Here is a 26,103-nt window from a genome sequence, read left to right on the forward strand (position 1 = left end):
AGTTATTCCCTTGTTCTCCTTGAGGTATTCTTCAATGGCGTCTCTCAGAAACCCTTTGACTATTTTTCCCGTTATTGAAGTGACACTTACCAGTCTGTAGTTTCCAGGCTCACTTTTGGTCCCCTTTTTGTAAATTGGAACCACGTTGGCAATGCGCCAATCCAATGGTACAACCCCGGTCTTGATAGTATCCAGAAATATTAGATATAGCGGCCTAGCTATCTCATCACTTAGCTTTCTTAGTACCCTTGGGTGTATTCCATCTGGGCCTAGCGATTTATCGATTTTAATCTTCTTTAACCTGTTCCGCACTTCCTCCTGCGTTAGGTATGAGATATTTTGTGAGGGGTTCATTTTATTCCCCTGCATCTCATGAGGCATTTCCTTTTCGTTTGAGAATACACATGAAAAGAAACTATTCAATAGATTTGCCTTCCCTTCATCATCTTCAAAGATTTCTCCTGCATTATTTGTTAAAGGGCCAGTGCTCTCGGTGCAAATCCTCTTGCTGTTAATATAGTTGAAAAATAGTTTCAGATTGTTTTTGCTCTCTTTGGCGATCAGTCTTTCTGCCTCCTCCTTAGCAATTTTCATCCTATCTTTGCATATTTTGTTTTTTTCCCAGTATGATTTTAGTGCTTCTCCGCTGCCTTCTTGCTTTAGTAGTTTGAACGCTTTCTTTTTTTCATTTATTGCCCCCTTACCGTCTTGTCGAGCCACATTGGTTTCCTTTTAGTCAAAGTTCTTTTATTTTTAAAGGGACAGCTTTAAGCATGCCCTAGAAACACATCTTTTTATGGAGGCCTACCATATTTCCTAAGCTAAACTCTTCTTAATCTACACTGCCTCTACACTCTCCCTTGAAAACCTGTGACCGTTCTTCCCATTGCATCCCCCACACACCACATCCATGCATTATTCATCCATGCAGATTTATTCATAAACACGCTGGTGATCCACTCACACAGATTTATGTATGTATAGTATCCTATGTGTATACTTCTTTATAGTCTGCAAGCTCTTGCGAGCAGGGCCCTCACACCGATGGTTCAAGATGTTCATTGGTTTAATACTGGATGTTATGACCTTTTTGTTAAGGTTTTCCCCAATTAATAAAGTGCAACAAATTATATTATCCCTATATAAATAAAGATTATTATTATTACTCCAAATAGCCAATGGAAGCCAGGAAGGGGAGTAGGTGATAGACACACTACTTTTCTCTACATTACAGTCTATAAGAGGTAACTGAAAATAGCCAACATGATATGGGTTTTCTCATCATAGACATTGGTGGCACATCTGGATTAGTGGAGTCCAACGTGTGTGCTCCCAGCCAATCACTGTAAATCAGCTGTGCTTCAGACCTCTTCTAGTTGGACCCAAGAATTGGCTAATTTACAACAGCTATAGTTAGCAGTTTGGGATCTATAATTGTCACCAATCTTTGTGGTTTTCAAAGAATAATGTGCTCCCCTTGACCTATCCACTTAAATTCAATAAAGTGCCTGTCCTATGGAAATTTGAAAGTGAAAATCTAGAAGAATCAATTCAGATGTAAAAGGGGTTTTCCAGGGAAATATTATTGGTGACCTATTTTCAGTTGATCGACTAGATTCTGCTGCTTAGGACTCATTGGATGCTCGCTAGCAGCACAACACACAGGTGTATGGAACGTAAGCTGCTGCTCTGACCCCTGTATAGTGGAGAACACTTGCAATTGGAAGTGAATTTCCCATTGATGTTAATGAGAGCAGTGCCTGCAATTAAGTAGTAAAAGTCATCAGAGCAGCAACTTCCACTTCATACCCCTGTGTATTGATGCGCTGACAGTAGGCACCTAATCATAAAATCATAGAATCGTAGAGTTGGAAGGGACCTCCAGGGTCATCGGGCCCAACCCCCTGCTAAGTGCAGGATTCACTAAATCCTCCCAGACAGATATTTGTCCAGCCTTTGTTTGAACACTTCCATTGAAGGAGAACTCGCCACCTCCCGTGGTAACCTGTTCCACTCATTGATCACCCTCACTATCAGAAAGTTTTTTCTAATATCTAATTGTGTCTCCTCACTTTCAGTTTCATCCCATTGCGTCAAGTCTTTCCTTGTGCAAATGAGAATAGGGCTGATCCCTATGCTGTGTGACAACCCTTCAGATATTTGTAGCAGGGATTGCAGTCAGTAGGTCAGGGAGCATGTTGTCAGGTGGCATACGGAGGAGTTTGTTTAGGGAATGCGGTATGCCTTCCTGAAGAGGTATGTTTTTAGAGCACGCCTGAAGTTTTTCGAGTCCTGGATTGCCCGGGTAGCCTTTGGTAATCCGTTCCACAGGATCGGTGCTGCTCTGGAGAAGTCTTGGAGGCGGGAGTGAGAAGTTCAAATTAGAGGAGTCTAGTTTCCTTAGCAGAGCGGAGAGCCCGGGCTGGGTGATGGATTGGGATGAGGGAGGCAATATAGGGGGGTGCTGCACTGTGGAGGGCTTTGTGGATGAAGGTAGTAAGTTTAAATTAAATTCCAAATTTAACGGGCAACCCATGCAGTGACCGGCACAGCGCAGAGGCATCTGAGTAGCGGCTGGACAGGAATATGAGCCTGGCTGCTGCATTCAGGATGGATTGAAGAGGGTAGAGTCTGGTGCAGGGGAGGCCGATCAGCAACGAGTTGCAGTAATCGAGCCGTGAGTGTAACAATAAGAGTTTTAGCGTGTCTACAGTGAGAAAAGAGCAGACTCTTACGATGTTCTTGAGGTGCAGCTGACATGTTCGGGCAAGAGATTGGATGTATGGGGTAAATGAGAGATCGGAGTCAAATATGGATGAGGTCAGTTAGTGGAGGATGGAAATACCAGTAAGTCAGTTTTAGAGAGGTTTAGTTTTAGGTAGAGAGAGGACATAGTGTTAGAGACAGCGGACAGACAGTCAGTGATGCTTTGGACAAAAGGTGCAGAGATGTCATGGGAAGAGGTGTATAGCTGGGTGTCGTCAGCATAGAGGTGGTATTGGAGGCCAAATCTCCTGATGGTTTGTCCAACAGGGGCTGTGTAGATAGAGAAATGGAGGGGGCCGAGGACCGAGCCTTGGGGGACACCAATAGCAAGGGGAAGAGAAGGAGAGGTAGAGCCAGCAAAGGAGACGCTGAAAGAGCGGTCAGATAGGTAGGAGGAGAACCAGGAGAGAGCAGTGTCTTTGAGGACGATGGAGCGAAGCATACTGAGAAGGAGTTTGTGGTTGACAGTGTCAAATGCTGCAGAGAGCTCAAGGAGGATCAGTAGGGAGTAATTGCCCCTCGATTTGGCTGTCAGTAGGTTGTGTGATACCCTTGTAAGGGCAGTTTCTGTTGAGTGTTGGAGTCGGAAGCCAAACTATAGGGGGTCGAGGAGAGAGTTCTCTGATAGATAGCTTACAAGGTGGGAGTAAACCAGGCGTTCTAGTAGTTTGGAGATGAAGGGAAGGTTTGAGATGGGTCGGTAGTTGGCAGCATCAGTCGCATCAAGAGTCGGCTTCTTTAGTGGGGATATGATGGCGTGTTTGAAAGAAGAGGGAAAGAAACCAGAGGTCAGAGAGAGGTTGAATATAGTGGTGAGATGGGAGATGACCACTGGGGAGAGGGATCGGAGGAGGTGTGAGGGGAGAGGGTCGTTAGCGCAGGTGGTGGGGCGAGCAGAGAAGAGCAATTTGGAGACTTCTTCCTCTGTCATGGGTCTGAGTACAGACAGTGAGCAGGTGCTAGATGCAGTGCTGACAAGACTAGGGTCAGGGCTAGTCTGGGATTGGGAAGTTATTTCTTGACGGATGTCATCAATTTTCTTTTTGAAGTAGGCAGCAAACTTTACAGCACAGAGATCTGTCACAGGGGGCTGTGGTTTAGGGCTGAGAAGGGAGTGAAAGTATCAAAGAGCCATTTAGGGTTGTGGGATAATGAGGAAATGAGAGAGGTGAAGTAGACTTGTTTAGCATGATGGAGGGCAAGGTTGTAGGTTTTGAGCATGAATTTGTAGTGGAGAACGTCCACGAACGTTTTCAACTTCCTCCACAGCCGTTCAGCACTTCTAGAGCACCGCTGGATGAAGCAAGTTTGAGGCGTGAACCAGGATTGCCGTGTTCTACATTGATGGCTTGGATCCTGGGGGGCGCCGCTTTATCCAGGGCATGGGTTTGTTTGTTACAAACCCATGCTGGCTCTAGTTACTTGCTCTATTTTCATCCAAGTACTTGCATACATGCTGTTTAATAATTTGTTCAAATATCTTACCCAGTATAGAAGTCAGGCTCACAGGCCTGTAGTTTCCTGGATCCATCTTCTTCCCTTTTTTGAAGATAGTGACAACATTTGCCGTTTTACAATCTTTTGGGCCTTCACCTGATCTTCAGGAATTTTCAAAGATTATGGCGAGAGGTTCAGCAATTACCTCCACTGCTTCCTTTAGTATCCCAGGATGTAATTCATCTAGACCTTGAGACTTGAATTAATTTAAATTAGCTAAGTGTTCCCTCACCATCTCTCTGCTTACAGATAGGCTGCATTCTTTTATTCCCCCAATAGCACAGGGAAGATCAGTTGATGTTCCATACACTTTCTGAGAGAAAACACATACAAAATAGGTATTTAAAAGTTCGTCCTTCTCAACATAATTTTTAACCTATTCACCATTTTCATCTATAAGCATCCAATAGCATCTTTGACTTTTCTTCTGCTTTTGACATACCCCCCAAATCCTTTTTTTATTGCTTTTGGCTTCTGTTGCAAGCCTCAATTCATTATTAGCTTTAACTTTTCTGACACATGCCCTACAGTTTCTACAGACCGCATTATGTTCTTCTTTAGATATTTCCCCCTCTTTCCATCTGCTAAACATTTTTTTCTTCCTTTTTAACGTGTGCAAGTTCTGTGTTCGTCCATCCTGCTTCCTATTCTTCCTTCTTTTAGGGATTGTTAACGATTGTGCTTTGAAAATCTCATTTCGCAGTATTTCCCAACCTTCTTGGACATTTACCTCCTTAAGAACATCCAGCCATTGGATTCTTCCTATCCTCTTTCTGAGTACATTGGATGATGTGCCTATGTCATCAACAAGCGGCTCCAGATCTCACTGGAGTGCGCAAGACCTGAGAATGGCGCTTGTACAGAGAAAAAAACAACTGTACATACTCCTGTTCCAAAAACAAAATAGAGGAATATTAAAATATCAATAAATTTGTAGATAATTGACAGAAAAGCTATAGCATTAGAAATACGAGTCCACAATCAGGAGAAGGCATGCTGATTGCCGGAGATATGAAATCCAAAAAACAAGGTTGGAATTTCTTTTTTTTTCAATCCCCCCCAAAAAAACTATTAAAAAATTATACAATAAACTATTTGTACCCCAAAATTATGTAATTAAAAAATACAACTTGTCCCGCATGAAAGAAGCCATCATACAGCTGTGTCAATTGAAAAATGTAAAAGTTATAGCTCTAGAAATTTAGCAATTAAAAAAACTGAAAAAGTGTTTGGCCATTAGGGCCTAACATTAGAGGGTTATTGCCCCTCTGCCACTAATATGTGTGTTGTGTGGTTGTGATTCTTTGTTCCTATTTTGTCTTTTGTACTAAAGATTGCATAGTACCTATTTTATTTGATAGTCAATTAAAGTTATATTTCAGTGATAATGCCCTTAAGTGATAGTTTACCCGTGACACTGCATGTAGATCCAGTTAAAGTTATATTTCAGTGATAATGCCCTTTAGTGATAGTTTACCTGTGACACCGCATGTAGATCCGGTTTTGATCTATGGGGATTTTTTCAGTTACCATTAATTATGCATCTGTCATGTTAATATTTTTGCTTTTCCCAGCTTTAGATGTTAGCCTGCGAAATTCATTAATTTTGATCATAAAATGGAAATAGTTTTTATCATGTATAATTTGTACAATGTTATATTCCTCAATTCACAGTGTCCCTGTGTGCATTGGGAATATACCATAGAACGCATTACCACCCGCAATGGACAACGCAGTGGCTGCCCATGGGTGCCTAATGTTTGTAACCAGTGGCGTCTGGCTAGAATTGTCAGTGCGAACATATAATTGACCCCATCAGAAATCACATCCACATTCAATGCAGGATGGTCCACAGGCATATCCCGCAGGTCAGTGCAGAGTTCTTTAGCTTCCATGGGATATGGGAGCTGAAGAGACACCAGTACCTATTGATTCAGGCTGATGGTAGGGTTCATGTGTGGCACAAAACCCATGAAGCCATGGACCCTAGTTGTCAACAAGGCATTGTGCAGGCTAGTGGTGGTTCCTTTCTGATGTGGGGTGTGTTTAAGACATGGATTAAGTCCACTGGTCCACCTAAACACATGATTGAATGGTGCCCACAACATTTCACTGCTTGGTGAACATTTGCAGCCCTTTTTGAACTTCATGTACCCCCACAATGATGGGATATTCCAGCAGGACAATGCACCATACCATCGGGCTCAAGTTGTCCAGAATTGGTTTGAGGCACATTCTGGAGAGTTCCTACAAATGTTGTGGCTTGCATGTTTGCCCGACATGAGCCCAATCAACGACTTATGGGATGTGATACAGATGTGCATTTGGACCTGAGATCCTGCACCTACAAATACCATGGCTATCTAGATGACTCAACATATCTCCAGATGATTTTTGTCCACTTCAGGAATCTATGCCACGTCAAATTACTGCACTTTGCCAGGCAAAGAGGAGGTCCTACATGATATTAGCACTTATCCCATGACTTTTGGCACATCAGTGTCATTTGTTTCGGAGCACATGGCAGCTTCTGCTCCACCACATCAATCTGATCATAGATTGTAGGCATAACTGTCATATTCAAACACACCAATAATGAGTCTTATTTTTAAGGCATGCTTTATGTCACTTCAGGATAGAATGGACTTACCATGTCCTAGTTCAGTCTGTGCATAAATTCCTAGGATCTTATAATCCATTGCAAGGCTCATCCACTTGGCAATCTGCTCCTCCGTGCCCAGGACATTGATCATTTTCATAAAGACATTGTGTACAACATCAGTTTCTCCATTTAGCGCCCTAAAATCGAAAGAACTGAATAGAAAAACAAAGTAACACGGCTGGAAACTCTGATATCGAGAGACCTCGTACCAACACAGTAGTGTTCTTACAGTAAAGCTATGGAAATCAGTAGATGAAATGGTATCAAATAACTCAAAGTCAGTAGAAAAAAAAATTAAAGTACTTACATATTTATTTCATATTTTTTATGTAAAGCATAAAACATAGTGAGGTAATTTAGAGAACGTTAAAGACAAACATGGAGACGCGGCCCTTCCGTTATAATCCGATTATCCACAAATTCTCATTACAAATGGATCAGCGCAGCTTTTGATAATTGGTGAAAGTCATCCCAGCCGTATTACTGAACTCCCAATTTAATATCTTTGTTTTATAATGCGGTTATTAATGGCCTTGAGGTTTTCTTATATTAAAACCCCATCACCTATTTATTTGAAAACTATGTGTGTTAAGTGATATAATCTCCCCTATCTACATGGACTCCAGGCTAACTATTGTATTTTTCCAATCTTCAAATATTCAAACATGTTAGAAGCTCAAATTTTTGGTGGCACAGAATCTACGATTCCAACATGACTTGAAGAAATAGTTTCTCATACTTCAAGAGTGAAGCTATAGAGCAGTAATGACGAACCTTTTAGAGACCGAGTGCCCAAACTGCAACCCAAAACCCACTTATTTATCGCAAAGTGCCAACACATCAGGGGGCGGGGCTAATCACGACGTATGATTTTACCCCCATCATTCTGAAAAAGGACAGGACCGCTTCAAAAATAGACAGGGTGTGGATTTGCACTTCTTTTTAGATGAGGAAATGCTGCAGAATGTCCTCAGAGGAAATTTCTGTGGAAAATTCTGCAGCATTTCCGCATCCAAAAAGCAGTCAAAATCTGCATGCTGTCTATTTTAAAACAGCCCTGCCCATTTCTGCCACATGTAAGCATACCCCAGCGGTAATAGTGATCCCCCACAGCTGCCCCCAGTATAGTAGTGACACCCCACAGCCACCCCCACGTAATAGTGACACCCCCCAGCGCCCCCCCGCATAATAGGCACACCCCACAGCGGTCCCCTGCGTAATAGTGACAGACCACAGGGCTCCCCCACGCAATACTGACACCCCACAGCGCACCGCCGCGTAATACTGACACCCCACAGTGCCACCCAGCGTAATAGTGACACCCCACAGCGCACCCCCGCGTAATAGTGACACCCCACAGCGTACCCCCGCGTAATAAGCGAAACCCCACAGCGCACCCCCGCGTAATAGTGACACCCCACAGCGGCCCCAGTAGTAATAGCGACACCCCACAGCAGCCCCCCGCATAATAGCGACACACCACAGTGGCCCCCAAAATAATAGCGACACCCCAAAGTGGCCCCACGCATAATAGCGACACACCACAACGAGCCCCCGAGTAATAGCAACACCCCACAATGGCTCCCCGCATAATAGTGACACCCCACAGCAGCCCCCCGCATAATAGTGACACCCCACAGCGTCCCCCAAAGTAATATCGACACCCCACAGCATACCCCCAGTCTGTGCTGCAGCCGCTCTGTGTCCTGCTCTCCAGCTGCCACCGCCGCTCCCTCCACTGGCAATGGCTGTGCTTATGCCGCCGGTACTCTGTCTCCTGCTGCCGACGCCGCTCCCTTCAGCGTCCCTGCTGCTCTCTCTGCTCGGTCCGCCGCTGCTCTCTCTGCTCGCTCTGCCGCTGCTCTCTCTGCTCGGTCCGCCGCTGCTCCCTCTGCTCAGTCTGCCACTGCTCCCTCTGCTCCGTCCGCTGCCGATGCTTCCCCTGGTAAGGCCACACACGCCCCCAGCCTATCAAAAGCTGTGGGGGTTACACCATTTCAAACCCCTGTATTATGTCGCCACCCCTAACTTCTGGTGGCGATATAATACAAGATTACTGGGCAGCCATGGCCCCTGCTGGTACTCACAAGTGGTGAGCCGCCATTGGCAGCGCGTGCCAGCAGTGAGGACTCTGCGTGCCACCTCTGGCACAAGTGCCATAGGTTCGCCACCACTGCTATAGGGGGTGTAGAGGTGGCAATCAAATCCAAACTTTGCCACATAGGAAGAAATTAGTATTAGAAATGGCATATAAGTTTTGCCTTGGGGCCCAGGACTTTCAGGTGGCTGGTGCCTCGTTATGGGGCCATCATCAGTTTTCACACAATTCAAGGCTTTGGACTCTTAGGACAGGCCTTGGAGCATAGTGCCATAATATAAGAATGGTAACAGCCAGCTGTGAGTTTATTCATTGGCCAGTGTTTTTGGGTGAAAAAGGTGGCAACCCCAAGTCTAAGAGTACTTTTAGATGGGACAACTGCTGGGCGCTTAAGTGCCTGACAGTGGTCAGTACCACTATCGCTTCTGTGCATTCACACTGTAGTTATAGTCGTTCATTGAATGAAGGTAGAGCGCACCATAGATTTCTTACCTCCATTCACTGTGATCAGGCAGTCACTCAAAGATGAATGATTGACCATTTACAAGTGGGAACCTGCTCACTGTCTATATATATTTTTTAACGTGATTGTCAATGGGACTTTCTAATGTTAAAAACGCATCGCACAAAAATTGCAAAGCACCAACTTGCAATGCGTTTTTAACATTAGAAAGTCCCATTGAAAATCATGATAAAAAAACACTGCGATATCACAGCATTAAAAGAACTTAAATGGGTAGGAGCCCTAAGAGGGATCTTCTGATCTACTGGGAATGGACTTCATGCAAAAAAAAATGTTCAAGCAAATGTGTTGTGAGACGTTTTTGGTTTTTTAAAGCAAAATGTGAAAAATGCAGCAAGTTTGCAACATAATCAATGGGAAAATTCACATGAAGAAGTTGCCAAAGTTTTATACCAGAATCAGAAGGTCAGACATGGTGTATATTTTCTGCCTTCTGCGTCTGGTATGAAACTCTGGCAAAATCTTCACTTATCGCTTTCCTTGACCCAACAATGAGTAGACCCAGCAAGGTCACTTTATTGCTGGCAGTGGCCAAGACTCCACTGACTGCCTACGAAGCTCGGTACTTGATTAGATTGGAGGATTAGCTGCTTAATAATTACAATATTAATATCCATGTTCCCTTTTAGTTACTGCATCAGCCATCCCTTTAACATCATGACACATGGATGTGGGTAAATAACCTGTAAATATATTTAACCTCTCGGCCATTTTCATCCCATCCCATTTCTTTGATTTTCTTCTGCATGTGTAAACTGTTCCTAATGGCTCCTTCATATCTCTGGGAGCGGGTCTTGAAGTACATGTATTCTCGGCTGAAGACAGGGTCCTTGATTACGAGCTGTACTTTAGGCTGCTTTTACACCTGTGAGGGGGTTCCATTTTTCTGCTCCATTCGCGGAGCCGGAAAGAGGAATCCCCTGGCCGAACAAATCCGTGTCAGGCTGTCATTCAATAGCTGAGAGCAGCCTCTGATTGGTCCCTGCGCTGAGCCAATCAGAGGCAGCACTCACTTACCCATTCATGAATTCATGAATGGGTGAGTGAGAGCTGCCTCTGATTGGTGAGGGCTGTGACCAATCAGAGGCAGCTCATTCAGCAGGCGGGGATTTTAAATCCTCGCCTGCTGAATACTACTCACATCAGTTCAGGAGAACTGCCAGCCGGCCGCGGCTGAACTCCGTCTGCCGGGACAAGGTGAGTATATATATTTTTTTACTTTTTACACATTTTTGGATGATTTTCAGGGAAGGGCTTATATTTTTAAGCCCTTCCCGAAAATTCATCCTGAGATCGCCCGCAGCCCCATTGCTTTCAATGGAGCCGGCTATATTGTCGGCTCCATTGAATTCAATGGGCTGGACAGCTCTCCACTGCTCGGACCTGTTTCAAAGGAAACGCAGCTAGAAGCAGATTTTTCGGCCCCGGTCACGCGATTTGCGGATACGCATCCATCATGCGATCCGCAAATCGCGGCAAAAAGCGCCCGTGTGACCGAGGCCTTATAATGAAAAAAATCAAAATAAAAAAAGCATATTTGGTATTGCTGCATCTGTAAAAGTCCAGTTTATCAAAGTAACACATTATTTGGACCGCATAATGAACATCCTCAGAAAAAAATACAAAAGTCAAACTTGTGCTTTTCTGGTCACCCTGTCTCCAGGAGAAAATTTAATAAAAAGCAATCAAAATGTTGTATGTACTCCAAATTGGTATTAATAGAAACCACAGGACACAAAAAACAATCCCTCCCACCACTATGTCGATAAGAAAATAAAAAAGCTACGGTTGCAAAAATAATTTCATTTTTCTAAAGATATTTAATTTTTAAAAGTGGTACAGCAAAGAAAGAAAAATAAAGACATTTTATACAGTTACAATCATACTAACCCGTAGAAGAAACCATCTTGTCATTTTTGCCTGCAGTGTGTACACTGTAGAAACAAGACCCCCCAAAATGTGGCAAAATTGTGTTTTTCTTCCATTTCACTCCACTTAGAATTTTTAAATAGTTTTTCAGTACATTATATGGCACCTTAAATAGTACCATTAAAATATATAATTTGACAGCAAAACAACAAGCCCTGAGACAGCTATGTTGATGGATAAATAAAAGAGTTAGGACTTTTTGAAACTGGGGAAGAAAAAACAAAAATGAAAAAAAAAGGCAGCGTTCTTAAGGGGTTAAGATCACAATTAATTGCATGCGGTGTTGTTGCATTGTGTTATATTGGAGATGGTGAGGCATGTGGTGGTTATTATATAATTTTCAGTCCTTTGTACTTTGTTCTGGAGCTTTAAAACACATTTACAGCCTGTAGCTCAGAAACATCAAATATTCACGTTTCCTAGAGAGGTTTACTGCCACCGGCTTCTATCAACCTTCACAATAATTCATTCAGAGCATTCTGTAGTGGCCCAGAGTTAACGGGGCCCCTCCATAATGGTATGTTTGTCATGTGCAATGGTATTGTCAGTGTTTTCTATGTTGTATGCATTTGATGTTTATTGCACCTCTGCAGCACTGAATGAGTTAACATCTAGGTTAGCGCTGTGGAATATGTTGGTGCTATACAAATAAAGTTTATTATTATTATTTCTAAGGAATGTATCTTGTGTTATGTCATGTGACTATGTCTTATATATGTGATTGCAAGGTGGAATGCAAGCTAGTTAGTTAGTCTAGAAGAGTCTTGAAAAGTCTGCAAATGAGTGAGCCACACAGACACTGTCTGGTCTGTTTGTTCCAGAATGGAAGAGGCAAAAAATTATCCATCAGCTTGACCTGGGACTGCTTCAACCAGGATGCGGAAGTGCTACCACTAAGCACTGGGAACGAGAGAGAGGAAAGCAGGAAAGCACCTGAAGTGCGAGTGGTGAGTCGCAGGAGGAGGATCACACAGATAACTGGGACTGTGGTTTGTCCGGATTTTTCCGAGAAAGCCTACTTGACACGCCATCCTCTGAGAGTGTAAATTGTGTCAAACTGTTATTGTTGTATTGGAACTTTATTGGAGTTAAGTAAAAGGACATTACGGACAAAAAGTTATCCCTGTGCGCGGACTACTTTATACTCACTTCAAGATTCACCGCAGAGAATGGAACGGTGGTGTAACGACTAACGAGTGACAACAGACTTTAAGGTAACCGCTAGTTACCCTTTCCCTGAGACCTCCCCCAGCAGTAATTTGGACGGGTCCCAAGCTACCCTCAGGAGAGGAGATGGTAGAGCCACCGTGACAGAAGCCTTTATCTACCCCGCCATCTCCTCGGCTGTGTACCCGCTCCTCGGATGCTGCAATTTTATAACTGTGACCAACCAACAATATGCAAATAAACAGATCTGTCCAATGATCCAGCAGCAAGAAAATAAAGGATCTGTATTGCAGAGTATGAACACAAGAGTATAGAGCAAAGCTTACAGTTTCTCTTCTATGTGACTTGTTTGTACGTCATGATAATGCTAAGGTAATGCAGTACTTATAGGCTTCCTTCACACTGGCATAGTTATAGATGCAAAATGTGCGTACACAATACGCAGAGAATAGAGCCCACTGATATCAATGGGTTCATACACATTTTCCATTTTTGTGTGCGCGTATCTCGTGCGTGCAATAAAATAGGAGTTAGTCTATTTTGTGCGCATTTGTGCACCAAAGTCCCCCAAAGAAGTGTATGGGAGATGCGAGAATGTGCTTACAATAAACGGTACAATTTCATGAAAAAATAACACATCTGGGTACTTGTGGGTTATCTGTCACCACTTTTTGGAGTCGACCCATTCGATGCTATCTTGCAGGCTATTGCCGCGTTTATACCACCTGAATAATATTATAAATATTTATGTTTTGGAGAAGAGTTTAAGAAATAAATAGTGTTTTTGTAAGACATATGTATTTGTGAACAATTTGTGAAATTAATTAAAAACGTGGTGACAGATAACCCACAAGTACCCACATCTGGAACTCATTAGGCGGGTTTGTCTGCTGTATGCAAATGAATGCTCTGCGTGCACAAAAATACAGTAAAATGTGCCAGTATGCACACAAACCAACCTCATTCATAGCACAAATACGTTGTGCTGCATAGTGCCCATATGCCCGTGAGAACCCTTCACTGGGTAGAATCCTTAAAATGTAACTTTTATTTATATGCAACTTAAAAATATGTATATTGGTCTGAGAGCAAACACACATACATATAAAAAAGGCTGTGTTCTCCACCAATGAGGGTGTGATCAAGAATAGTCCAGACAAAAAGAGGCAGACTGAGAAAATGTCTTGCCTGTTTGTATAACTGCCCCCCTAATACTAAGAAGAGAGAAGTTACATAAATGTAGGTCGACCACCTGTCAAATGAATTTAGGTCTTTTATTAGATATACTCACTGAGCTATCATACACCCATATGATGATTACTGTATCACTACAGATGGATATTCAGTTAGCAACAACCACAAAGTAGCTACTTCCTAGACCGTTATGAAACATATCGATATTAAAGATGAGCGAACGTGTTCGGCTCCGCCCCTTTTCGCCCGAACACCGAACTTTGCGAGCAATTCCGTGCTCGGGCGAAAAAAGTTCGGGGGTCGCCGTGGCAGCGCGGGGTGGTGCGGCGGGGAGTGGGGGGGAGAGGGAGAGAGGGCTCCCCCCTGTTCCCCGCTGCTGCCGCCCGCGCCGCCGCGCCTCTCCCCGCCCCCCGGCGCCCCCCGAATCTTTACGCGCGGACACTGAAGTCCTCGGTAAAGCCGGTGTCCGGGTGCGTAAGTGTTCGTTAAGAACACGTTCGCTCATCTCTAATCGATATACTAGAGGTTCAAGTCCTTACAGCCAAGATCAGTCTAATATAGGCCGCCTGCGCACGTCCAGGTCGGATTCCACATGCTGGATCTTGCAGGGGCATCCGACCCTGTGCCCAGCCGGTGATTCTGTACTGTGGATGTGCTGCGGTCGCACCAGTGCACATGAGCAGTACAGATTATACTGCGCCGTCACTAGGTGATTTTTGCTCATGGGCAGGGAAATCTGCTTTTCCATAGCCTGCTATGTAAGGTATTTGCTGCATAATCTGGTTTACGCAATGCAAATCCGGTCGTATGCAGTCTGCCATACCAGAAGAACAATACTCCAATAAATAAAAATTTTTTCTAGTTACTAGACTGACCATTATATCATAATACAGGAGTAGCATTGCTCGGTTGACTGATCCTTAATCCTATGTCCGGTAAAAGAGATCAGCCAAATTAAATAGTAGGTGTACTTTCCTGTTAGGCTTAGATTGAATGGGGTTCTAGTGTATAATTGATGTATTAGAGGTTTACAAGGTCCATGGTTTGACACATTTCTTTTGATTACTCAAATCATCAGGAAGCTTATAGCTGAGTTTGTTATGAGAGGATCACAATTATGGTCCCCTATCCCTTGATCCAATGGAACACATATCCTGTTGGATATCCATGAGGAGCAACCTTTTGGGGTCAAAAGGTCTCCCTATCTTTTCCAATATTAGAGTTCTAGGTTTTATCGAGTAATAGCACAAAGCAAAAATAAGAATAAGGGCTCACACCCACTGGCGTTTTTTTTTCTTGCGCTGCGAGAGTGAGTGAAAACACTCACCTCACAGTGCGATGTCACCACTGTTTTCAATGGGGCCAGCGGCAGCAGCGCTAGCCCAATTGAAAACATAAGGAGAATATCGCTGCCTGCAATTGGCTGAGTGCTCAGCCAATCAGCACATCCCTTTCAGGAGGTGGGGCTTTTTAAATCCCCACCTGCTGAAAGTGCTGGACAGCAGTGCAGGGGAGCCAGCCAGAGGACACGTCTGAGCAGCGGAGAGGTGAGCAAAGATTTTTTTTTTTTAACCAGCTAGGGATGACTTTCAGGGAAGGGCTTATATTTCAAGCCCTTCCCCAAAAATCATGCTGCGGGGGTTGCCACAAAACCACTGCTTTCAATGGGGCCGGCAGCGCAACAATGACTTCCAGATCAGATCTTACCTACTGCTTTCCTGATGCGAGTCTCCTCCTTACCTCCATTAAAATATTAGTAAGGGTCTTCACATTAAAGGAAGGTCTTTCCCTTTCACTGGCAAGGTCAGGGTTAAGGTGTCTCCTTGCAGCGCTCACTTTCCTCCAGGCCATTGTATAATGTATACAGGGAGCGAGGGCCTTCCTTGCAGGGTGGCTGTCTGGATGGTAACTTCACAGATATAACATCCCCAGATAGTAGAGTCAGGACTCGATTGTCAGAGACAACACAAACCAATATAAGAAGTTGTCCTATGTTTTTTTTTATTAAGTACCAGGCAAATAGGAGGGGAAGATATACAAGTGTTGTCATGAGCCTGTAGAGGGAAGGCTTGTAGATGATAGATAGATACAAAGGAGGAAGCATTGTAATTAAAGACGATGAATTTTATGATTTAGAGGCTTTTGTAATTCTTAAAGATATAAACTACCCAAAAAAATTAGACAATAAACCTACAGGAGAAATCACTATTGCTTTACATGAACTGGCAGAGGAAGCTTTATTATATGAGTGCTTGACAAAATACATTTCTTTACTCCAATATACCAGATATGAAGGGGATCGAGGCAATATGCCTCTTTTAGATTCAGATGCTTTGATGCCAAATCATCCGAAGTTGTTTTAAAATCTATTCATTTCATTTTACGCAATAATCTACAATAAACAATTTTATCTTCAAACGAAAAGAACAGCCAAGGGGACTAAATTTGCCCCAAGTTATGCCAATTTGTATATGGGTGCTTTTGAGTTGGAAATACATGACCGCCGTATAATATTTTACAAGATTCATTGATGATGTTCTGATCATTTGGGATGCGGGTGAGATCGATCGTCTGACTTTGCACATTCCCTAAACCAAAACTCATGGGGGCTTGAGTTCACTGGGACTTTTAATAGAGACAGAATTACCTCTTTAGACTTGGCAATTTATATCAAAAATGGTTCCATTTTAACTAGGGCACTTTTTTTAAACCAGTAGACTCAAACACCTACTTGGATTTTACGCTAAAGAATGGAAAGTAAATATCCTGTATGAACAATTTAGAAGAATACGCAGAAATTGTATGACTGCTGAATATTCTAAAGATCAATCTGAAGTTCTAATTAGACGTTTTAGGGAAAAAGGGTATCCCAATACTCTGGTCGAGTCTGTCTATAGTACGGTTTTGAGCCAAAATTGGACCAGTATATTCACAGAGGAGGCAGTCGAAAAAGTCTCCAAAATTATATATAAAGCCCTATCACAGAGGGGACTTAAAATAAAAGAATGAATTTTATTAGGAAAATTGTTAAAATTGGAACACACTGGGGCACAACAAATAACAAACACAAAGAAAAACGTAGTGTGGTGGGATATAGGACACATATAACACGATCCCTGGGGATAATTTGTCAGCCAACGCAGATCTTGGTCCGATGCGAGAGTATCGGTTGCAACTTTTTGGACCACAACGTCCAATGCGTAATGGCCTGACAAATAAACCCTTAATTGGAATCCACAAAGGTCTTGTCAATAATAGTTGGATGAATAGAAGACTATTGTGGTTTCGAATTAAATGGAGGAAATAAATATTTCCAGCTGCTAATTAGTCTCAGGAAAGTTAGTGGTGTTCAACAGCCTAGACACCGTCACCGAGTCTAATGCATGCAAACTTGTTAAAAAAAATTTTTTCTCTTCACAATTGATGGGTGTTTTTTTAGTTTCGGTATTCCGAATCTCTGAGTGTCAGAGTCGGAATTGAACCAAAAGTGATAGAGTTATGGAGATTTGGTACTGTTGTTTCTGCCAAATCCCTTTTTAACCAAAAAGTCTCACAAAGAAATATGAGACTCGGTGTATTCTTGAGGGTCAACTAACTCAGATTTTGGTTCAAGACCCGTGGCTCCAAATTCCTCTATTTTATTACTCTGTTACTTGACGCGTTTCACCACAAAATTACGTGGATCATCAGGAGCATACTGGAGTTAGAAAAAAGTTTTTTCCATCATGTGGAGAAAGTTAAAAAGTCTAAATAGACTTGAATGAAGAAAAATGAGTGTCCTAACGGACAGGGACAACTGTTTTAGCAGGAGATTCTGAAGGTAAGCATAATACGGAGAAGGTCTCTGTTCCTGGTCCTTTAAAGTGAAGAGGGACCAATCTTCAAATTTACGATAGTAGGAACACGCGGCCAAAACTGCTAAAACAGTTAAAACTAAAACCCAAGGAGATGTTTGGATTTTTGTCTGAATACTTTGAAACCCCATGGTTCCTTGTAGCTCCGCCCCGTCACGTGCCTATTCCAGCCAATCAGGTGGCTGGAATCGGCAATGGACCGCACAGAAGCCCTGCGGTCCACCGAGGGTGAAGATCCCGGCGGCCATCTTCACCAGGTAAGTAAGAAGTCACCGGAGCGCGGGGATTCAGGTAAGCACTCTCCGGTTTTCTTTTTTAACCCCTGCATCGGGTTTGTCTCGCGCCGAACGGGGGGGCTATTGAAAAAAAAAAAAACCCGTTTCGGCGCGGGACAACCCCTTTAAGTTTTAGAAAGTTTGAAGTATACATTATATATTACTATTTGATTATTACAACACCATTACTATTAAATAATGTATACATATATTACATTTTTGTAGATAATATTGCTCTTAACCATGTGACATATATATATATATATACACACACACATTCCCACCTATATACGTCTCTCATCCCTACGGTCCGTTTGTGGTTACTTTTATTTCATCTTCTTATTGGAATTATGATGCATTAGTTTTTTAATAATTTAACTACTTATTCCTATACCCTAAACTTGATATATTATTAACCAGCTGTTTAATATTCTGACAGGCATTCAGTCATTTATTATATGTCCTTTAACAGTCTTAAATACTAAATTCAAGCAGGGGGTTCATTATTTCATTCGCACATATTTGTTTATTGTTTATGGTAGTATGTTTTTTTCTATCATGGTTTGTGATTTTTTTGTTTTATATGGTTTATAAGTTCATGTCATTGTCATGCATTCTGTGTTCATTTTAATTGTATACTTTTCTTTAAATATCCATGTTTTTTTCTCATACATATTATTGATTAATCAAATAAGAACATTCTTTGTCCTTCTCTTCTTGTACAATAATTGGTAACATTATACACCGCACAACATCTTGTTTCCTTGTAGTTCATTAAACACCGATGTCTTTTGGTGCTTAGGCCTTAGTCACACGGGCGTTTTTTCACGCGATTTGCCGATCGCATGACGAATGCGCATCCGCAAATCACGTGACCGGTGCGCGCAAGTCGCCCGCAAATCGCCCGAAAATCTGCTCCTAGCCGTGTTTCATTAGAAACGGGCCGGAGCTGTCCAGCGCATTGCATTCAATGGAGACGGCAATAGAGCCAGCTCCATTTAAAGCAATGCGCTGCGGGTGAGCCCGGGATGAATTGTCGGGAAGGGCTTAAATATATAAGCCCTTCCCTGCAATTCATCCTAAAATGTGTAAAAATAAAAAATATATATATGCTCACCTTCTCCCGGCAGCCGGAGCTCCGCGCGGCCGTTCTGCAGTAGGTGTGAAGGGGGTGTGAGTCAGACCTGCCCCCTGATTGGCTCAGAGCTGAGCCAATCAGAGGCATGTCTCACTCACACCCATTCATGAATTCATGAATGGATGTGAGTCAGACCTGCCCCTGATTGGCTCAGCACTGAGAGGCAGCAGTCACTCACCCATTCATGAATTCATGAATGGGTGTGTGAGTGAAACCTGCCTCTGATTGGTCAGGGCTGTGACCAATCAGAGGCAGATCATTCAGCAGGCGGGGATTTTAAAGCCCCGCCGGCTGAATAGTGCCGAGAAGCAGTTCAGGAGAACTGACAGCGGCCGCGGCTGGACTCCGGCTGCAGCGGAAAGGTGAGTATCCAATTTTTTTTTATTTTAACACATTTTAGGATGAATTGCAGGGAAGGGCTTATATATTTAAGCCCTTCCCGACAATTCACCCCGCGCACGCCGGCAGCCCATTGCTTTCAATGGAGCGGCTGTATTGCCGGCTCCATTGAATTCAATGGGCAAAAATCGTTCTTCTCTGCCACAGCTGTTACAGCTGTGGCAGAGAAGAATGATTTGTCTTCTATATGTTCTCAATGGGGTCGGCGCTGCTGCCGCCGGCCCCATTGAGCGCATATAGAGAAGAGAACAGGAATCGCAGATCGCAGATAGGTGCGATCTGCGATTTCTGTTCTATAATTTATCGGACGAGCGCATAAAAAGCGCTCATGTGTCCGATACCATTGCAAAGCAATGGTTTTATAAAATCGACGGACGCATGCGCATGCGCAAATCGCGGCTAAAAACGCCCGTCTGACTAAGGCCTCAGAATGCACATTAAGCGCCGACCCCATTGAGAACATATAGAAGACAAATCATTCCTCTCTGCCACAGCTGTAACAGCTGTGACAGAGAAGAACGATGTTTGCCCATTGAATTCAATGGAGCCGGCAATACAGCCGCTCCATTGAAAGCAATGGGCTGCCGGCGTGCGCCGGGTGAATTGTCGGGAAGGGCTTAAATATATAAGCCCTTCCCTGCAATTCATCCTAAAATGTGTTAAAATAAAAAAAATTGTATACTCACCTTTCTGCTGCAAGCTTTAAAATCCCCGCCTGCTGAATGATCTGCCTCTGATTGGTCACAGCCCTGACCAATCAGAGGCAGGTTTCACTCACACACCCATTCATGAATTCATGAATGGGTGAGTGACTGCTGCCTCTCAGCGCTGAGCCAATCAGGGGCAGGTCTGACTCACATCCATTCATGAATTCATGAATGGGTGTGAGTGAGACATGCCTCTGATTGGCTCAGCGCTGAGCCAATCAGGGGGCAGGTCTGACTCACACCCCCTTCACACCCACTGCAGGACGGCCGCGCGGAACTCCGGCTGCCGGGAGCAGGTGAGTATGTATATATTTTTTATTTTAACACTTTTCTGGATGAATTGCAGGGAAGGGCTTATATATTTAAGCCCTTCCCGACAATTCATCCCACACTCGCCCGCAGCGCATTGTTTTCAATGGAGCGGGCTGTATTGCCGGCTCCATTGAATGCAATGCACTGGACAGCTCCGGCCCGTTTCTAATGAAACGCGGCTAGGAGCAGATTTTCGGACGATTTTCGGGCACCCGGTCACTTGATTTGCGGATGCGCATCCGTCATGCGATCCGCAAATCGCGCGAAAAAACGCCCGTCTGACTAAGGCCTAACACAGATAAGGAGATATTTGTTCATAGCCCTGTTCGGCCACTTACAGTATTCACATGTGTCAGTTGGGAAGAATGAAAAGAATGTGCATGTTCCAGGTGGAATTATGCGTGTCATTTGGGCCCCTCGTCTGTGTTTGCGGTATCTCTGTCCATGAGTCCAGTTCACAGTTTTCTGTGTTCTGTCTGAGTTCCTGAGTTCTTGTGTTAGCTGGACTTCACAGAATGCACACATATTGAGGAAGGAGTGACTAGATTACAGGAAGCAGAATAGTGAAGGATGAATTGTTATACAAAGAAAAGAAAGTAAAGGAAACAGTTTAACAACGGATCTCTGTGTGTGTTGTTTGTGTTCTGTTCCTCTCCTTGTCTGTCACACATGTGTATCTGTATTAGGCCTGTATGGATAAGTCCTACGTGTCATTCTGTCAATCTGGCTTATGTCTGTTTTCTGTCCTATGTCAAATCCACCGGTCCACTGGTTGTTGGACTCCTGGTTCTTGTTTGTTTATTCTACCCGTCTGTTAGTGAATGGCCACCCGAGCCTGTTCCTGATCCCTTCATCCTTTGGTAGGCTTATGCTAGGATTTTGATTGTTCGTTTATCAGTAATTTTTGTATGTCTGCTCGTGTGATATAAGCAGACATACAAAATCTGCATGTAGGTATGATACCTTTTTATGACTAACAAAAATACATGATGTTACAGCAAGCTTTCAAGTTCTTCTATCGACCCTTCATCAGGCTAATGAAACTGGTTTGGACGGGGCACAAATATAGCATAGAAATGCAGAAGGGAGGGGACACACACACAGAAATCAACTTTTTGGACACCACCATAAAAATTTCAAACAACTCAATTTAGGCATCCCTATACTGCAAACCAATTTATCGACCCACATACCTCCTAACTTGCTCTTAACTTGATATCACTTGTCACATCATTAGTTCCATTTTGTGGGTTTGACCTCTGAGTGCAGGAGAACCTTTTTTTATTCAGTTCTGATAGATAGATATAAAAATAGGTGCTTCTCCCAGACAGCTTGAATTCATCTATTGTTGATTTTTCAACCACATCTGCTAGAAGTTTGTTCCAAGAATTGACTACACTTTCAGTAAAATTATATTTCTTGATGTTGCTTCTGATTTTTCTCCAATCTGTCTCGGATTGCACTCCCTTGTTCTACTGCTTAGCTTCACACAAGATGGAAATTTTCCCCAAGACCATTGGTGCAGATTTTATTGAGTTTTTAACAGCGTTCTGCAGAACCTCTCGTTGAATTTATTGCTTTTTTTTCCTACAAAATTTTATTGCAGAATTAAATCTTTTGTACATTAGACGTCCGCAACAACGATTCCACAAGACGTCCTTAATTCCACAGCAGAAAGCTTTTCCACTGCAAAATAAAATGAAATAAATCTTGTTATTTGTATAGCGCCAACTTATTCCGCAGCGCTTTCAGGTAATTTTTTTATTTATTACCCCCCACCAAATTGGGTACTCATTTTACCGACCTCGGAAGGATGGAAGGCTGAGTCGACCTTGAGCCGGCTACCTGAACCAAGCGGGGATTGAAGTTGCAACCTTCAGGTTGTGAGCGAGAGCAGTTTTAAAGCAAAGAAACACAGATTTTAACAGGTTGAGAATTCAAGCCCCATAGGGACAACATTGTAACATAGAAATCTCCACGCAGACTAATTCTGTCCCGTGGGAAAGGTCCCAATAAAAGCACTTCCCTCGTAAACCTTAGTATGGCAGAAAGCACTCAAAGACAATCGTCATACAGTAATCAGAAGTGGGAAGAGTAAAGTAGAATACTTACTCTACCAAGGAGGTGCATAGGTCCCGGATGAACCTCCGTCAGCACCCCATATCCGGAAATACAGTGATCCACATGGGTACTCCAGAGTTGGTACATGCAGTATAAAGAGACTATTGTTGATAGGGTTTATTGGGGATAAATAACAATTAATCACTTCGTTATACCTTTACCATATATAGTATAAGTTTTCCATCATGTCCCCCCTCTCCCTTCTCTTCTCCTGTAACATATAAAGGTTTCCATCATGTCACCCTCTTCCTTTATGTTCTCCTGTAACATATATAAGGGTTTTCATCACATTCCCCCTCTCCCATCTTCTTTCTGGAACATATATAAAGGTTTCCATCATGCCCCCCTATCCCTTCTTCTTCCTGTAACATATATAAAGATTTGCATCATGTCCCCCTCTCCCTTCTTCTTCCTGTAACATATATAAAGGTTTCCATCATGTCTCCTCTCTCTTCTTCTTCCTGTAACATATATAAAGGTTTCCATCATGCCCCCCTGTCCCTTCTTCTTCCTGTAACATATATAAAGATTTGCATCATGTCTCCTCTCTTTTCTTCTTCCTGTAACATATATAAAGGTTTCCATCATGTCTCCTCTCTCTTCTTCTTCCTGGAACATATATAAAGATTTGCATCATGTCCCCCTCTCCCTTCTTCTTCCTGTAACATATATAAAGGTTTCCATCATGTCTCCTCTCTCTTCTTCTTCCTGTAACATATATAAAGGTTTCCACCATGTCTCCTGTCTCTTCTTATTCCTGTAACATATATAAAGGTTTCCATCATATTCCCCCTCTCCCTTCTCTCGTTCTGTAACATATATAATGGTTTTCATCATGTCCCCCTCTCCCTTCTTCTTCCTGTAACATATATAAAGGTTTCCATCATGTCTCCTCTCTCTTCTTCTTCCTGTAACATATATAAAGGTTTCCACCATGTCTCCTCTCTCTTCTTATTCCTGTAACATATATAAAGGCTTCCATCATATTCCCCCTCTCCCTTCTCTTGTTCTGTAACATATATAATGGTTTTCATCATGTCCTCCTCTCCCTTCTTTGCTTCTATCTATATAAAGGTGAAAGCCTTCACTAACTGACTGACTCACCACTAATTCTATGAAATGTGGCATAACCATTCTTCAGGTCTCAAATAGGAAAGATAAAGGGGTCACAACTCGATTATTCAATGCTCAGTGCAAAAGTCTTGACACACCTGTGTAATGTACAAAATCTAATTCTCTAACTTTCCAATGTCGTACAAACATGAAATTTGGCATGACCATTCTTTACGTTCTAAATAGGAAAGTAAAGTGATCACAACTCGTTTACTCAATGCTAAGTGCAAAAGTATTGGCACCCCTATGTAATGTACCAAATCTAATTCTCTAACTTCCGGATGCAGTACAAACATGAAATTTGGCACACGCATTCTTCAGGTCCTAAATAGGAAATATACGGTCCTAAATAGGAAAAGTAAGTGGGTCACAACTCGATTTCTATGGCATACAGACTGCTACAAAAATGACATGATAACTTTATTCTATGGATATAGAGTTTTTTATCCTATACTACTTTTTTCCAAAGATAGTTAATGTTTTTTAATTATTTTATTCTGCCATCTTCTGACAGCCAGAACTTTTTTATTTTCCGTCAGCGTTGTTTTGTTAGGGCTCATTTTTTTGCGGGACTTGCTGTAGTTTCTATTCGTACCATATTGGAGTAAATACAAATTTTTGATCGCTTTATTACATATTTTCTTAGAGAAAGAGCAACCAAAAAAGCGCAATTCTGGCGTTATTTTCTTTTCTGATGACATTCACCGTGCGAGGTAAATAATCTGTGATCGCTGTTCATCCATACCCCGAATCTGCAGGACATAACTATACACCCTGTATTGTTAAGGGATTAATATTCTCTCTGGTCTGCTTCGCTAGAATGCATTATCTTTGTATGTTTAGCAGCTTGTTGTTGCTCAGTACAGTTCTTTCCTATTTTGACACTTTGCAATCACCTCCATTACTGCATTAATTACTTTATTCATACAGCAGTCAGTGTGTGTATATATATATATATATATATATATATATATATATGTATATATATTTTTTTTTATTGCATTCATGATCGATTCTGTGTGTATTCTACTCGTGTGACAGCTGTCAGATGTCATTACGCTATCACGAGTGTCTGATAATCCTGGCTCTTTAAATGTGTTTATTAACTTTAAGTTTTCTGTGAATGGCCAGAGGAGGGTGCTGATGCAGCACTGAAATGCCTTGCCCAGCCAATAAAGATTCCAATTTCCTTGAAGAACTGTGTCCTCCTGGATATCATGCCTGACATACCCATTCTTCTCCTCCCCTTGTCCAGTCTGAGGGGGTCAGTCATAATGAAGACAACCTGGTCACTGCTGCTGCAGCGATACTGATAAGGCGGTCTTTGGCTAGGGGAAGGGCATATGGCAAATGGCAACACTGTTTTGTCCTGTAAAATGCCTGACGGCCAAATGGAAGCTGTATGGACCCCGTTGTAGTTAATGAAGTCCATTAAAGGGGTTGTCCCGAGGCAGAAGTGAAATTTTTTTTTTGCCCAGTCCCCCTTCTAAAGCAAACATTACTATGCACAAGTGTAAATGACTTTTAATGATGGTTTCTACTCACCGTTCCAGCGTTTCAGCAACTTATAAAATTTCTTCCAAAGATGGCCGCCGGTCCTTTCCCAAGGTGCACCGCGGTTTTCTCCCATGGTGCACCGCGCTTGATGGAGCCCGACGTGTGCGCTCCCGAGACGCCAGTCACGTGATTCAGTCGATGATGTCATCGCGGGAGGCGGGGAACTCTACTGCTTGTAATGCCTATTCCAGCCACCCCATTGGTTGGACGGCACGACCAGCAGTAGGGAGGTGGAGAGATTTGAGAGGCCGTGCAAGGGAGGATTCAGCCAGCACATGTTTCTCACTGCCATTTTCCATAAAGAAGCCTAGGTAAGAGCACCCGACCCGCTCCCCGCAGCAAATAACCCCCTCCATCCAGCCCTCTATATAGTCCCCGTTGATGCACTGTCTCAGCACCTCCTATATACTGCCTATATACTGACAATAATCTGCCTGCAACCTGCCTACTTACTGCTTGTAATCTGTCTGTAATCCATCCAACAATCTGCATACAATCTGCATACAATCTGCCTGCAATCTGCCTGCAATCTGCCTGTAATCTGCCTGCAATCTGCCTGCAATGTGCCTATAATCTGCCTGCAATCTGCCTGTAATCCGTCAAACGATCGGCATACAATCTGCCTACTTACTGCTTGTAATCTGTCTGTAATCCATCCTACAATCTGCCTACAATCTGCATACAATCTGCCTATAATCTGCCTACAATCTGCCTACTTACTGCTTGTAATCTGTCTGTAATCCATCCTACAATCCGCCTACAATCTGCCTGCAATCAGCCTATTACTGCTT

The sequence above is a fragment of the Eleutherodactylus coqui genome, chromosome 3 (genome assembly GCF_035609145.1).
Source record: "Eleutherodactylus coqui strain aEleCoq1 chromosome 3, aEleCoq1.hap1, whole genome shotgun sequence".
NCBI lineage: Eukaryota > Metazoa > Chordata > Amphibia > Anura > Eleutherodactylidae > Eleutherodactylus > Eleutherodactylus coqui.